This window comes from Rousettus aegyptiacus, unplaced genomic scaffold (assembly GCF_014176215.1).
Source record: "Rousettus aegyptiacus isolate mRouAeg1 unplaced genomic scaffold, mRouAeg1.p scaffold_m13_p_9, whole genome shotgun sequence".
NCBI lineage: Eukaryota > Metazoa > Chordata > Mammalia > Chiroptera > Pteropodidae > Rousettus > Rousettus aegyptiacus.
The window spans coordinates 27,671,259-27,685,225 of record NW_023416312.1 but is presented as its reverse complement, the minus strand read 5'-3'; the positions used below and the strand labels follow the sequence as shown (position 1 = coordinate 27,685,225).

At 39.3% G+C, this 13,967-nt stretch overlaps 1 protein-coding gene and 2 pseudogenes across 1 annotated transcript in view; 2 read left to right on the top strand and 1 right to left on the bottom strand.

The window, feature by feature from the left end:
- EFHC2 (EF-hand domain containing 2) overlaps positions 1–13,967 on the top strand; it is a 173,235-nt gene that overhangs the window by 151,857 nt on the left and 7,411 nt on the right. The gene's annotated exons all lie outside the window — the stretch shown is intronic.
- On the top strand, positions 8,972–9,090 carry LOC118608410 (annotated as a pseudogene).
- Positions 10,050–10,366, bottom strand: LOC107521707 (annotated as a pseudogene).

Sequence of the window (13,967 nt, the reverse complement as noted above, 5' to 3'; positions counted from 1 at the left end):
TTCTGGGTATTTGTGTTAAAGTCTAACTCACTCTCCATGCTGAGTAAACATCTGTTCTATAAGAGCATGACTTTTCTTATGCAGCTGATTTTTTTTAATCTTAGTCACATCCAATTACATGGAAGATAGGATAATAGGTTACAGTTATAAATAGATATAAACACTATTATCAAGGGATTCTGGTAACATCATGAGCCACAAGAGCAAATCTCAAAAGGTAAATATGTCAAGACTCTCTGGTGTATCTGTGGCTATGAACACAGTACAGTATGGGGATGCACATTTCACAGTGGAGCCAAATTTAAAATAAAAATTTAATAGAAAAATGATTGTTTAGGGAAAACAAAGTTCCTATGATCAGATGGTGTTCTCAACGTTGTGGAATTATCTGAATTCTCTAAAATCTCTTTGTACTAATTGCTTTTAAGTAGTGGGTGGGTAGGTGGTGGTTTGTTTATATTTTAACATGCTCCAGAAATTGATTTTATGGGGAAAGTCCCTTGATAAAGCAAATGCATGTAGTTGATACTCCCAGAAAGGAGGCATTTATTCCTCCCCATCAATGCTAACCAGATAGTTTTGGCCTGAATTGGTCTAGTGTCCCTGGGTAGTTCCTTCAGGCATGCAGCTATTCCGAAGTGTCAGGCAGCCTTAGAACTTCCAGATGGTTGGGAGACAGTGGTGGCCTTTGGAGTCGAACAGAGCCGGGGTTGAATGCTGGCTTGGTCACTTATTTAACTCATTTATTTATAAATTTTAATCTTAGACAAATCATGATTAAGTATCCACTCTCAGCAGGTTCCATGCTTTGTGCAGGGGTCCAGAGAGAAAGGTCATTATTGCTTCCTTTGAGGGACCATTGCTGATGGGGAAGTCAATACACTCATGATTTGGCACATGGTGAGATAGAGCCTATACAAGATGTAATGGGATGAAGAAGCTGCTTATAAATTTGATTATGCAGTGGCAGGGGGAAGGCAGGGGCAGGAAGTCTTCTCAGGGGAGGTGATGCTTGAAATTTCAGTGATGAATACTAAGAGTTAACAACGTAGGAAAGTAGAATGATATGGAAAAGGCATTCCCAACAGAGACTCTGGGACAGAGGACAGCATGGCACTTGTGCAGAAACAGAAGGAATTGTGAGGCTGGAATGAAAGCACAAAGTAGAGAAGAATGAGGCTGGAGATAACTACAAGGGTGAAGTTTGAGTATTATCCTGCAGGGTCTGGAGACCATGGACAAATTCCAAGGAAGAAAGTGACATATCAGGAATACACTTTAAAGGGAGCTTGCTCAGGCTGGATAGTGGGTAGATTGGAGAGGGGACATGGAGACAGCTGCCTACATTAGGAGGCATGTGATGTCCCGTCATCACCATAATAATAGTAAAGACTTAAAGCATTTACTATGTGCCAAGTACTGTTCTAAGATCTCAAAATTTATTAGTTCATTTAATCCTCATAGTAACTCTATGAAGTGAGTACTTTTATCATTCCCATTCTAAAGATGGAGAAGTTAGAAAAGCAACAGGGTCTGGTAGAATCAGAAGTTTAACTCGGATTTTTTTCATCGCAAAGAATAAAAAATACATATTTTAATGTAATTATTATTGAAGCTATTGGGTTTAATTAAAATCCAAGATGCCATCACAAAAACAAAATGATACTGTCATTTAGTAACCTTTTAATTCTTATCCATGTAAATGTCTAATTTTTACATATAAAAAGAAAAATGATGGATGGAGTTTATATTCCATCTTTTCATTTATCGTTATAGTATGCTGTGCTGGATATCATCCATTTGTCCCATTAAGATTTTTCTGAAGCCTCCTCTACCCTGCTCTGAGTCCCAGGCAATTGACATTTGTGGCCTGTATCTGTGGGGCCTAGAGCCTTTTGTCCTCCAGTTGGGTTGGCCAATGGGATGCAGTAGTAGGAGAGTGAAGGGTAAGGGGAGGAAAAAACCCATCTTCTTCCCTGCTTCCTCCAACCAGAGTCCACAGCACCTATTTGGAGGTTCTCTCCACAGAGCTACCCACTCCAGGTTCTGGTAACCACTCTCACATGTCCTTTCAGCCTTGGGTGGTGATAATGACTCCCTGATACTACAATGCCTGAGGGATTGAATAATTCCCTGTTGTTTTCCCTAAACATTTCCCACAATTTTGTAAATAGTCACTTTCTTAAACTCTTCTCGAGTTATACAGTTTGCTTATGTCCTCTGTTTCCCATGGGATTCTCAATGATACATGTACTTATTTTTGCTAGTTAGCAACTGCCTTTGTTGTTTCTTTACCTTACTTCCTTCTTTCCTTTTTCATTCCACCCAATCCACCACCCAAATGTTTATTACCTCTATGTTGGGGGTTTCATCATTTATTGCACAGAAGTATAATTATGCCACATGCATTTATCTGCAGGGCGTTTTTCTTATTGAATGATAAATCATGGGAAATTTCTCTAGTTTAATATGTATAAACCTAAGCCATTCTTTATGAAGCATAGTGTGGATAAGGAATAATTTATTCATTTCTATCTGATAGGCATTGAAGTTGTTTTTACATTTTTGCCTCTGAAAACATGTGGTGTCTTATTACTTTAATTTTTATTTTCTTGATGACTATTGAATTTGAATGAAATTTAAGTTCTTTTGATACTACAGCCCACAGTAAGAAAGACATTTTTTCGTATCAACCCAGCATGCATATATACAATGGAACAAAAGTTTTGTGAACCAGTACTATTTTAATTACATGTGGTACAGTATGATCTTTTTTGCTTTCCTTTCTCTCTTTCTTCCTTCTTTTTTTTTCTCCTCTTCCCACTTCTTTCTTTCTTTTGAATGTAGTTTGTTCATGTTTCATTAAGTTGATTTAAGAACTCACAAAACAGTCACCACCCATACTGGAAAAGGAATCACTGCATGGGAAGTTCAGAGATCCACTCTTCCTTTAACTTCCCCTCCCCCATTTCATCTCTTACCTGCTCTGTCGGCTAGGACAGTTAATGAGCTGCAGACTTCAGATGCTTTAGGGAGACAGGTGGAGCAGAAAGTCTGGAACATGAACCTGAGTTTAAATCCTTAGATCTGCAATTGACTAACAGGGTGACTTTGTGTAAATTATCCAACCTTTCAGGTTTCTCCATCTAAAAAATGGAGATAGAATAATATTTCCAGGGTTCCAGTCAAGATGGCAGACCAGGTAAATGCTGTGCTTGCCTCCTCTCATAGCCACATCAAAATTACAACTAAACTACAGAATAGCCATCATTAGGAATTGCCCGAAGTCTAGCTGAGCAGAAGTCCTACAACTGGGGACATATAGACGAGGCCACCTTGAGACTGGTAGGAGGAGCAGAGATGTGAAATGGGCTGATCCCACACCTACCTGTGGCAGTTGAGAATCAGGAGAAATATATTGGCTGTGGATTCCCCCCAGAAGAGTGAGGAGTCCAGGCTCCACACTGAGCTCTCCAGGCCAGGGTTCCTTGGGAAGAAAAGTTCCCACAACTTCTAGCTGTGAAAACCAGCAGAGATTGTGGCTGAGTGAAACGGAGAACTGAGGAAGTCGCAGGTGTTTTTCTTAAGGGGCCTGCTCATGGACTTCTCAGTGACAGACTCCCTTGCTCTGAGCTCCAATACTGGGGAAGCTGCTGAAAAAGTGCCAGGGACAAATGGGGAGGAACTGGGTTGACTGGCTTTAGGGTGAGGGCTGGAGTGGCAACTTTCTCCTGACAGAAGTACTGGCAGAAACTATTGATACTTTATTGAACTCTCCCCTACCTGGTGTACAGATGCAGGTGGACATCATATCTGAGTCTCCATCAATGTAGCTAACACTAATCACCTTGCCCTAGTGATTCCCTGAGACCCCGCCCCTGCCAACTTGTGGGCCCACTCAAGCTGCTTCCAGTAGATTTTCCATACAAACCGCCTATCTTGGCTCATGCTGCAGATTTTCCTAAGATCTCTCAGGGTTCATAAAATGTAAACAAGCAGCATCTAGCCTTTGCATGCCCTGTACCTCTTGCTGAGCAGCCCCAAGCCTGGCACTAGCAGCAGCCAGCATTAGATTATGGCTTGGGCTCTTGAGGCACATCCAGTCCAAACATGGATGACATCCATCTGCAGATTACTTAGTGGCTCATGCCAAGTGGCCCCAGACAGGGCACAGTCTGCAGCTCAACATGGCCTGTGGTAGGGCCCTCTTAGGAGGTCCTGGCTGGCATGCTTGGTGGCCAGCTTCACTCTGAGCCAGAGCACCACTCAGAATTACATACCTAAAGGGCTTACAGGGCAGACACCAGAGCCCTGTTAAAGTGAATTTTGCCCTATAGGGTCAGCCCCTGCAGAACAGCTCCTCCACTGGTCATGGGCAGTCATTACAACCAATCAGCCTGAGGGTCAATCCTTCCCATTAACAAGCAAACAGCAACCAAGGCTCAAGTACTACAGGAGGGCACCCACAACCCATACAGGGAGACATACCTGGAGCACCGGCTTAGGTGACCGGGGAAGGCTGTGCCACTGGGACCCACAGCATACCTACTACATAAGGCTACTCTAGTAAGATCGGGAAACATAGCAGCCCTACCTAATATATATATATATATATATATATATATATATATATATATATATATATATATATGCAAACATAGGGAGGCAGCCAAAATGGGGATACAAAGAAACATGTCCCACATGAAGGAACAGAACAAAGCTCCAAAAAAAGAACTCAACGAAATGGAGACAAGCAATCTACCAGATGCAGAGTTCAAAACACATATTATAAGGATGCTCAATGAATTTAGGGGAAGAGTAGATGAACTGAGCGAAACTTTTAACAAAGTGATAGAAAACATAAGAGTGGAGATAGAAAACATAAAAAAGAGCATCATAAATGAAGAATATAATAACTGAAATGAAGAATACCTTAGGAAGAATTAACAATCAATTAAATGAAGTGGAGGAGCGAATCACTGATTTAGAAGAAAAAGTAGCAGAAAACGCCCAATCAGAACAACAACAATAAAGAAGAATCCAAAAAAATGAATATAGTTTAAGGGGCCTCTGGGACAACACCAAGCATATCAACATGTGCATCATAAGGATACCAGAAAAAGAAGAGGGAGAACAAGGAATTGTTCAAGAAATAATGCCTGAAAAATTCACTAACCTGGTGAAGGAAATAGGCATACAAGCCCAGGAAGCTCAGAGAGTCCCAAACAATTTGAACGCAAAGAGGCCCACAGCAGGACATATCGTCATTAAAATGCCAAATGTTAAAGACAAAGAATCTTAAAAGCAGCAATGAAATTGTCACCTGATTTCTCAACAGAAACTTTGCATGCAGGTCAGAAGGGATTGGCAGGAAATACTCAAAGTGAGGAAAAACAAGAACCTACAACCAAGATTACTCTATACATTTAACCTATCATTTAGAAGGACAGATAAAGAGCTTCTCAGACAAGAAAAAGCTGAGTTCATCACCACCAAGCCAGTGTTACTGGAAGTGTTAGACTTCTTTAAGAAGAAGAAAAAAATGTGAATAATACAATGACAATAACTACATATCTAGCAACAATTATTTTAAATGTAAATAGATTAAATGCTCTAATAAAAAGATAGGATGGCTGGATGAATAAGAAAACAAGACCTTTACTTAATCTACAAGAGACTCACTTTAAATCAAAAAGCCACACAGACTGAAAGTAAAGAGATGAAAAAAGATGTTTCATAAAAATGGAAACACACAAAAAAAGCTGGAGTAGCAATACTTATACCAGACAAAATAGACTTTAAAACAAAGGCTATAACAAGAGACAAAGAAGGACTTAGTTATCCCACTTCTGGGTATTTATCTGAAGAACCCCTAAACACTACTTTGAAGTGACATGTGACTACATATATTCATTGCAGCATTATTTACAATAGCCAAGATATGGAGGCTACTTGGGTGTCCATCAGTGGATGAATGGATAAAGAAGAGGTGATTATACACACACACACACACACACACACACACATACACACATACGCACAATGAAATATTACTCAGCCATAAGAAAGAATGAAATCTTGCCATCTGCAACAACATGGGTGAACCTAGAGGGTATTGTGCTGAGTAGAGGAAGTCAGACAATGATGAATGTCACATATGGAATCTGGAGAACATGATAAACAAACAGTAGAAACAAGCTCATAGATACAGAGAGTATGTTGATGGTTGTCAGATTGGGGGATGGGGGTTAGGTGAAGGGGAAAGGGATTTAAGAGGTACAAATTGGTAGTTACAAAATTGTCATGGAGATAGAGTATAGCATGGGGAATATAGTAAGTTGTATTGTAATAACTATATATGGTGTCAGATGAGTACTGCATTTAGCAGAGTGATCACTTCATAAATTATATAAATGTCTAATCAGTGCGTTGTGCACCTGAAACTAATATAATATTGTATGTTAACTGTAACAGAAACAAAGAATACTACTTTCATCAAGGTGGTTGTGAAGATTTAGTTGATATACGTGAGACACTTATAATACCTATATTATATTTTAAATACCTGTATTATTTTCGTAATACCCGTATCATGTTTGTAATACTTGTATTATTGTTTGTAAAATGGAGATGTCTTCCTCAAGTCAGGGGGCTGAGTCTTGAACAGTTAACTTTTAAGGTGAAGATTAGTGATTCTGTTCCTAAAGATAAGAGAACAGTTACAGGACAGAAATGTAGCATTAAAAAAGGCCTGTGCTTCAGCAGTAGGATCTTCCAATTGTTACTTATTTGTGGTGAGAAGAGCTTTACTCTTAGGGGCTCTTATCAATTCTTCTGACCAAGCCTAGAAGTGGATCAAGCTGTAAAAGACATTTGGAAGGGGCAATTTCTTTTCAGCCACTTGGAAATAAAAGAGCATAGGTATAAAGTATTACCTGATCAATTTAACCAATAATGAGAGCTTAACTAGATTCCAGAGTCTGCAGCACTCTGGTACTCCTAAGCTTGTTATTGGTTCATAACTAGATACAAGATAGCTTGGGAATGTTACCAGTAAGTCTGTAAGCTCACGTGAAAATATTTAATGTAAATAGGTTGAGCATAATATTGCATAGTTTATACAGTAAAATCAGTAGTAAACACTATAGTATTTCTTGAACTATGTAGGTGTGTTTCAATGTTAATATCTAATATATCCTGAGATACTCTGGGTTGGAGCCTAGTCACAGATTAGGTTCTTAGGAAGCAGATGGAGTCTAATGTATAAGTGTTTATTCAGGAGCATCCTTGGGATCAATATTCAAGGGAAGGGAGGGAAAGGACACAGGAGTGATCAGATGGACAAGTTGAGATGTGATGCAGGTCCAAAGACAGCCTTGGCCAGCCCATAGAGCATCAGTCCCCAAAGTTTTTGGCACCAGGGACCAGTGCGCCTATGAGAATCTAATACCTGATGATCTGAGGTGAAGCTGAGGTAGTAATGATAGCACCAGAGAGTGGCTGCAAATTCAGATAAATCTTTGCTCACTGGCTCACCACTTACCTCCCGGTGCAGCCTGGTTCTAAACAGGCCAAAGGCTGGCACCAGTCTGCAGCACAGGGGTTGGGGACCCTTGCCATAGAGAGAACCCTGGAGCTAGAATGGCCTTTCAGAGTTGTCCTGAGTTTGGCCAAAATGGCCTGGCCTTTATCCCTGTGGGTTGGTTTAGGAAGAGGTATAATGTTGGGCAATGTGGCTCTTTGTAGCCAAGACGACTCTTTAGCTGAGGCAGTCCTTGAGGGGGACTCCTATCAACTGGGCCACCAAGACCTTCCTCAAAGGGATTCTGAATGATACATCACAGGTTGGTATCCAACCATTCTTAAAGCCTTCATTGATTTCTTGGTATCAGCTAGGGTCTTGGCAATGTGGCACAGCCTCCTTCTTACCCCTGGTCCTTAGTTATTGTCTGATCTTATATGCATGACAGAGAATTGATAGGGGAGTAGTAATGTCAGAAGAGGCCATGAGAGAGTTGGACCAGTTATATAGATCCATTGGGTCCAGTAAGGCAGAGAAAACCTCTCACTTAGAGCTTTGGTGATTGCCAACATTTGGGAAGTCTTCCATAGCCAAAAGTTACATGTAGGACTTCAGGAGAAGATCCACCAGGTTGTGAAAGTCACCCAGCCCTGAGTATGATGTGATGAGATTTAAGTTCTGTTGAGAACAAGGAATGAGCTCCTGTATGGAGGCCAGGGGTTGGACAGCTGCACTCTTCCTCCAGTGTATGGGCTGGACAGGTTGACTGTAGTTGAAGTTCCAGAGATGATAGGAAAAGCTCTCTAGAAGTTACTGGCACCAGCCACCATTCAGAACCTGGATGTCTTTAATCCTAGGCTGAATGTTATTCTCAAGAGGATCTTTTCCTTGAACTATGGATCTTACAGAGAAGTAGAAAGGGACTTCCTAACTGATGAAAGCTGAGCATGCCTTAATATTAGATTCAACACCAATTCTGTTTGTATCAGTGTTAGTGGATGGGATAGATGGTAGGGGTGGGGATTTAGGACACCTTCCCAGTCTAGCCTGATTACCTGAAGTGCATGAGATGAACAGAGAGGGGGCAAAAAAAAAGAACAGGACCACAGGGATCAGCCAACAGAGGCTGAGTAGGGAGGTGGCCTGGTACAATAGACATGGGATTAGAAGGGCAAGACTTCAGGATATCTCTCCAAAACAGGGATCACAGTGCTGGGGAATCCTGAAGTTAACATTCTTTAGCAGAAGGAGCCAGTCAGCGGCTTCAACCAAGCCTTCGGTCCTGCCCTGGACATAGATCAGGCAAAGTCCATATACCCATGAGGTTCTAGCAGGAAACACACACAGCATACTCAGAAGAGTCAAGGTTATGGATTTAATGAAGGGACTTTTATTCATTTCTTTTTTAAAATTATTTTTCAATTATACTTCACATTAAATTTTATTTTAGTCTACAGCCATGCCACCCTGAACAAGCCTGATCTCATCTCATCTCAAAAGCTAAGCAGGGTCGGGCCTGGTTAGCACTTGGATGGGAGACCACCTAGGAAGACCAGGTGCTTTAGGCCTAAAAAATAAAAAATAAAAAGTAAGGGATTGTAAGCTGACAAGGTCCTTGCAATCTGATTGTGAGGTCAACCAAGGGTTGCCTCACCTAAAAAAAATTTTATTTTGTATTAGTTTCAGATAACAGCATAGTATACATTTATATAACTTTTGAAGTGATTGCCCCAATTAGTCTAGTAACCACCTGGTACTATGCATAGTTATTACGATATCATTGACTATATTCCCTATGTTGTACTTTATACCCTAATTACTATTTTGTAACTTCCAACTTGTACTTTTTAACCCCTTCACCTTTTTCACCCAGTCTCCCAACACCCCTCCCATCTGGCAACCATCAGTTTGTTCTCTGTATCTATGAGTCTGTTTCTTTTTTGTTTGTTTGCTTATTTTGTTATTTAGATTCTACATATAAGTGAGACTCTATTTGTCTTTCTTTGTCTGACTTATTTTGCTCAGCATAATACCTTCTAGTTCCATCCATGTTGTCGCAAATGGTCAGATTTCACTTTTTATGGCTGAGTAATATTCCATTGTATGTATGTACCACCTCTTTATCCAGTTGTCTGTTTATGGGCACTTAGGTTGCTTCCATGTCTTGGCTATTGTAAATAGCACTGCAGGGAACATAGGAGTGGGTGCATATATCTTTTCAAATTAGTGTTTTTAGTTTCTTTGGACAAATATCCAGAAGTAGACTTGCTGGGTCATAAGTTAGTTCTATTATTAATTTTTTGAGGAACCTTCATACTGTTTTCCATAGTGGCTGCACCTATTTGCAATCCTACCACCAGTGCACGAGATCTCTCTTTTCTCCACATCTTGGCCAACACTTATTATTTTTTGATTTATTGATGATAGATATTCTGATAGGTGTGAGATATCTCATTGTGCTTTTTTTCCCTGAAGTGAACATATCCTCAAGATTTTATTGTCTTCATAATAAAACAAAATATGAAGCTTAGAACTGAATCACTTGGTCCTTTCTCTTCGTATCTTCTCCCAGTTTAAAATGCTTGCATCTCTGGATAGCCGGCATTCTCTTAAATCTGCAGATGGGCCCAATGAGTTCAAGCCCAAGACAATCTTCTTGTAGTTTTAGCCTTTTTGCAGAAACTCGGCTTAGTCTGCCCACCACAAACACTCTGCTTCCTGTCATAATGCCACCTTCTCTGTGCATAGAGAGTCCTTGCCCTTTTTGTACTATGTCACTTTGTGGGGTTGATGCTTGCCACATTTTTTACAGAAAGTCTGGCAAGTTTTAGGAATAATCACCATGTTTGTGAGAGCACTATTGGCATGGAAATTCTCACTGTTGTTTTAGTTTGCATCTTCTCATATGTCTATTTGCCATCTGTATGTCCTCTTTGGGGAAATGCCTATTCAGGTACTTCCATTTTTTAATTGGATTATTTGTTTTTGTTTGTTTGTTTGTTTGTTTTTGGTGTTGAGTTGTGTGAGTTCTTCATAAATTTTTGGATATTACCCCTTATTGGATGTATCTTTGGTAAATATCTTCTTCCATTGAGTAGATCATCTTCATTTTGTTGATGGTTTCTTTTGCTGTGAAAAATCGTTTTAGTTTGATATAGTTCCATTTTTTAATTTTTCTTTTGTTTATCTTGCCTGAGGAGATATATCAGAAAAAAAAAACATTTCTAAGAACAATGTCAGACAGTTCGCTGCCTATGTTTTCTTCTTAGATTTTTATGGTCTCGCATTTTCGGGTCTCACATTTCAGTCTTTAGTTCATTTTGAGTTTATTTTTGTACCTGATGTAAGAAAGTGGTCTAGTTTCATTTTTTTTGCATGTAACTGTCCAGTTTTCCCAACACCGTTTATTGAATATTCTTGTGTCCTTTGTCATAGGTTAATTGACCACGTAGAAGTGGATTTATTTCTGGGCTCTCTATTCTGTTCCATCAATCTCTATTTGTTTTTATGTCAATACCATGCTGTTTTGACAACTGTAGCCTTGTAGTATAGTTTGATATCAGGTAACATACTTCTAACTTTGTTCTAGTCTCTCGAAATTGTTGTGGCTATTCAAGGTTTTTTTGTGGTTCCATATAAATTTTAGAATTATTTGTTCTAGTTCTGTGAAAAATCCCATTGGTATTTTGATAGGAATTGTATTGAATCTATAGATTGCTTTGGATAGGTAGTATGGACATTTTAATGATGTTAATTCTTCCTATCAATGAGCAAAGTATATGCTTCCGCTTATTTGTATTTTCTTCAGTTTATTTCTTCAGTGTCTTATGATTTTCCAAGTACAAGTTATTTACCTCCTTAGTTAAATTATTTCTAGGATATTTTTATTTAATTTATTTTTGATGTGATTATAAATGGGATCGTTTTCTTAATTTTTTTGATAGTTCATTATCAGTGTATGAAAATGCAGCTGATTTCTGAATATTAATTTTGTATTTTGCTACTTTACTGAATTCATTGATCAGTTCTAACTGTTTTATTTCTTTTGGTGGAATATTTAGAATTTTCTATATAGTATCGTGTTAACTGCAAATAATGACTATTACTTCTTTTCGAATTTGGATGTCTTTTTTTTCTTTTTTGTCTGATTGCTGTAGCTGGGACTTCCAATACTATGTTGAATGAAAGTTGTGTAAGTGAACATCCTTTTCTTGTTCTTGATCTTAATGAAAATGCTTCTAGCTTTTTGCTATGGAGTATGATATTGGCTCTGGGTTTGTCATATATGGCCTTTAGTATGTTGAGATATGTCCCCTCTTTTCCCACTTTGCTGAGAGTTTTTATCATAAATGGATCTGAAATTTTTTTTATGCCTACAGTACCAGGTCTTCCTAAGTGGTTTCCCATCCAAGTATTAACCAGGCCCAACCCTGCTTAGTTTCTGAGATCAGATGGGATTGGGATGCTGGATTTTTTCAAATTTTTTTTCTGCATTTATTGATGTGATCATATGATGTTTATTCTTCACTTTATTTATGTGCTATATCATGTTAATTGATTCGTGGATGTTGAACCAACCTTGCATCCCAGGAATAAATTCCATTAAAGGTCTATTGGCAGAGGAGTGGGTAAGGTTAAGGGAATCAGTCAGGGCAGTGGAGCACTCAAGGACTAGCAAGAGTGGAAAGCCTTTGCCAACCCGAATTCTGGAAGAGCAGGGAGGGGGACTGGTATTATTGAGGCCCAGTGCAGAAGTTGGAGCAGTGGCAACAGTTAGAGGAGAATAGCCACTGCCAAACCACGGGTAGGCAGGGAGAGAGCAGGGGAAGGGAAAGTAGAATTAATACCCTTATCTCTTGCTGCTTCCCATTACTGGACCCACCCAGAAGCCAGAGAACAAGGTAGTTTGGGGAGTGCTGCAATCCACAGAGGCTGGCCTCTCAGGGTAGTGAGCTCAGTGTAAAAGGCAGAGCAGAAAATTAATCTTGAGGGGAATTACCCAGCACAGTCTATAACCAAAATAGCCTTGGGCTCAGGCGAATAAGCCTCATAGTCATGGTATAAGGCCTGGTCCAGACTAACAGCTCCTGGGGCTTGATATACTGGATATCAGGACTGGTCCCCTGGACTCATGTGCCCTACCCCCAACCTGTGATGGCTAGGTAGCTTCAGCTAATAGTACTGAGGTCCAAGAACAAACAAACAAAATTTACAAAGAGGACTGTCATTGTAGCTAATTCAGTTTTGATTAGTCCTGCTGTATCTTGGTGAGAATTTTTCCTCTATGGATGGATATAAGCTGACTTGTCACCCACTATGACTGTTGACTGTGGCTTGTAGCCTGGATTCTCAGGAACTCCCTTGGCCAGGCCTCTGCCTGCCCCCCACAGCAGCCCATGGTGAGCCACTGGGTCTGTAATTTGATTCTCATTCCATTATGTGATTATCCATGGTCTCGGCATGTTGACCTGGCACTGTTACAGGCCAGAGACCCCATTTCCATTCTATTGTGCTTGCTCACAGATGGTAGCTGTAAAATTGGCAAATAGGTCCTGCCATTTAGAGCAAGTCTGGTCAATCTCAGAAGTCAGGCTTTAAAAAATAACACTAAATTATTTATTATAAAAACTTTATAAGTTGCACTATATGACTAGTATCTTATCTTTTGACCTTTCTGAGAAAAATTGGATGTGGCTTCATTTTATGAGCTCTAAACTGCAGAAGCATTAGCAATTGGCTCTAATCTCCCCTATCACAACAGGCTGATATATAGCCTCGACAGTGGGGAGAAGGGGTCAATTGGGTGCCCCTTGGGATACATCTTTGGACACCCCACTTGTTGAGGTTCTCCGTTTGGCATTTAGAGGATAGAATACCTGTGACATTTTATTGTCCTAACAATCTTGTGAGAACGTCATTCCAAATTTATAGATAGGAAACTAAGACTCAAAGTATTTCTAAAGGTAAGGATTATATAATTAGGGGCCAATGCCAACACTTTAACAAACAGTTATTTCTAATATTTGAGGTTTAATTTAATATTTAAAATAAAATATTATTAATCATTCTCACTAGATTTAAAAAATAACTGGTTAATACATACTGATTACTTAACACAAAGCAATAACCAAGTAGGAAATGATACTGCTGAAATCTACTTTGATTTAAAGGATTGGATGATGCTACTTGAATTGAATGCATAAGTATATCACTAAAACAAAAAAAAATCCATGTCTCCTTGAAAACTTTATTTGACCTGTAATGCAGTTTTTGTTTGTTTTGTTTTGTGTTGTAATGGAGTTCTAAGAAAATATTTCTTGTTTAGAAGCTATACCTGTTTTTTAGCTATACTCACACAAATGGCCACTCTATTGAAGCTTGGTCTGGGGCAAAGGGAAGCAATTGTGAAATATTGTTATTACAGTAAAGACATAAATGGATAAGA